Source organism: Saccopteryx bilineata, chromosome 8, assembly GCF_036850765.1.
Source record: "Saccopteryx bilineata isolate mSacBil1 chromosome 8, mSacBil1_pri_phased_curated, whole genome shotgun sequence".
Taxonomy (NCBI): Eukaryota; Metazoa; Chordata; class Mammalia; order Chiroptera; family Emballonuridae; genus Saccopteryx; species Saccopteryx bilineata.
In genome coordinates this window covers 2,711,510-2,714,521 of record NC_089497.1, presented here as the reverse complement: position 1 = coordinate 2,714,521, position 3,012 = coordinate 2,711,510, and positions in this window count along the sequence as shown.

Sequence of the window (3,012 nt, the reverse complement as noted above, 5' to 3'; positions counted from 1 at the left end):
GGCTGAGAGAGACAGAGCGAGCCCAAGGAGGGGCCGAGGGACCCCCTCTCCTCCAGCCCCCCAGCTGCCCTTCCCCATTTGGGTTCTGTACACCCCTCGCCTCCACCCCTGTACTCACACCCGCTGGGACAGAACAGAACCGGGGAACCCTGCTGCCTCCACCACTGGTTCCTAAGTCTCATCTGTCACCAGGCTTAAAGGCATGGACATGGAGATGCCAGGCATTGTGTGTGTGTCTGCAGGATGTCACCAGTGGGTCAGCGAGCACCCCGGGGCCACAGCCTCATTGTTCACGGTCTCCTTTCCACCACGAGCCAGTATGATGGCTCCTAAGCAGGGGACCCAAGGAGCAGGGGCCCCTGGATTGGGAGTACCTAGCAACAGCTCAGAAGACCTCCCCTCGCGATACTTACTAGAGATCTCCACGCTGGCTCCCAGGGTAGGCTCCGAACAGCCAACTGATCTTACTCATGTTATGGAGCATGCTAAGTGATTCATCCCTCCCAGAATGGTGTCCACGGCCAGCGGTTTCATTGTATCGGAGGCACTTTGGACAGAAGCTTCCCTTACCGTGAATGTATAAGAGATCACCTAGTTTAAGCTGAGCGTTCTAGTTGGCTTCTGTCCCTGGCCACATTCGATTACTTGGCTCTCGTTGTGTCCTATCAGCCGGACGTGTGGGGGCCCTACAGGAGGAACTACTGCTCAGTCGAGGAACCTCTGACTCTTCCGGACTCTTCCTGCAAAGTGAGCAAGGTTGTGTGCTTCCGGACACTTCAGCCACCATCAGGACCTGTGACTTCTGTCTACAATGGCTGAGGATTTGCTCTCTGTACAGGATGGAAACAGAAGTGAAGTGGACACATCCCTCACACGTGAACACTTCACAGCCAAGGGGAAAGAGAGGCAGGAAGTCGGCTAATAGGAACATAAGAAAGAACAAAGCCAACTCCAGAAACACAGGCACCTTTGCGTGAGGAGACACAGGACAGAACTGGCTGTGAGCTAAGGACAGGTGGAGAAAACCAGAAGCATGTCAGCACGTCCCCGACCAACATCACAACCTGAGCCACGGGGCAGCCGTCGGAAGGTTCGTTGTCTGTATGAGAAAGAGTGAGAGGCTTATCAGGAAATTCTTGCCTGACCAGGCGGTGGCGCAGTGGATAGAATTTCCAGCAGGGATGCTGAAGTCCCAGGTTCAAAACCCCGAGGTTGCTGGCTTGGGCACAGGCTCATTCATTTTGAGCGTGGGGTGGCCGGCTTGAACGTGGGATCACAGACATGACCCCATGGTCACAAGCTTGAGCCCAAAGGTCTCGGGCTTGAAGCCCAAGGTCGCTGGCTTGAGCAAGGGGGTCACTGGCTCAGCTGGAGCCCCCCCCCCACCCCGCCCGGTCAAATCACTTAGGAGAAAGCAATCAATGAGCAACTAAGGTGCCTCAACAATGAGTTGATGCTTCTCGTCTCTCTCCCTTTCCATCTGTCTGTCCCTGCCGGTCCACCCTCCTTCAAATCTTGATTTGTTAGCATTTATTAGAGGCTGGGTCTATCTGGAAAGCCACATCAGGGCGTTCATAGTTAAAGTGTTGTGCACCAAAGAATGCGTACTTTCGTCATAAGGCTAAGCTTTTGTCATTTTGAGCGCTGCCTAAGTCTGAAGGAACCCAAAGCGAAGGACGAACATGGGGGAACTCACACTGGGGTCAAGGGGCTGGAGGTGGAGAAAGACGGTGGCAGAGCTGCCCCAGGGTGTCGCCGGGCCGAAACAATCACGAAGCTGACCACGGCCGTGGCAGATGAAGTGGACAGTGACCGTGTGGCCGGAGACAAGTTGACAGCCATCTTCCTGGAGAACTACGGCATTCCACTTACCGGGGAAGTCGTCCCACCCCCGAGTCATGGGAGCAGATTTCCGCAGCAGGCGCTGAAGCCTGAGGGACAGGGAGGGCAGCGGGGAGTTCCTGCTGAGAGGGCCGACACGGGAACGGCCGAGGAGGCCGGGGAAGGGAACCCGTTCCTCTCTGACGGGAGCATTCGACGGCACGGCTGCTCTGGACGGGAAGGGGTGCAAGGCCAGAGACTGTCCCGTGGCTCACGGCTCCTCCAGAGCTGTACCCGGCCATCGGTCACATAGACAATGGCTTCCGTTCTGCTAGGCCGGCCGGCCCCTTCAGAGACTGAATCTACGTGGTCATTTATCACGGCAGGTGGAAAGGGTGCGCAGACTGTGACGCAGATGTCACGCGTCAAGATGAAGTCAGTCCGCCGCACGGGGACGCAAAGACCTGGTGCGCGACGGTCCTCAGAGACACAGGTGTCTCCAGGGAGTTCTCCGGTGACGGAGCAATCGAGGGAAAGGTCAGGGACAGCTGGAGCAGGGAGCACTGGGGTTGGCACCAGTCCGGCAGAACCAAGACTGAAACTCTAGTTCAGTTTGGCGAAACGGTTGTTACAATGGCACTTGTCATCGGGGCTCTCTCTCAGGTGGGCACCTGGGCAGCCGCCCCATGTGGGAATCACACATTGACATTCCTGACTCTTTTCCAACGTTCACCTGCGCAACCGCGTGTTCTAAGTGCCCGTGGTCGTGTTCATTCCGTCCACAGGTGAAAAACATTGCAAGTGAGGACGCCCATCAAGAAGCAATATGGAAATATCTTAAATAACAGTTTTATTATTATTATTATTATTATTATTATTATTGGTCAAGTAGTATGTACTATTTTTTCATGAATATTTCAAAACTCTTATCACATCATCTAGTTTTCTGTGCCTCTTTTATTGTTCTTATTTAAGTATTAAAAATATGAAATAATAAACTACTTTTCAGTATATTGGGTTTTTTTATATACTTAAAATGGTCAGTTGGGCAGAGAATCAGTTGTTAAATTATTTGAATCCCATCCCTGGCAGGAGCTTTCAGATATAAAGGTTTTCCTGTTAAATGAATCTAGCAACAGAGTATACAAGGCCACTGGACAGGAAGTTGTACAATGTCTCTAGAAAAAAAAA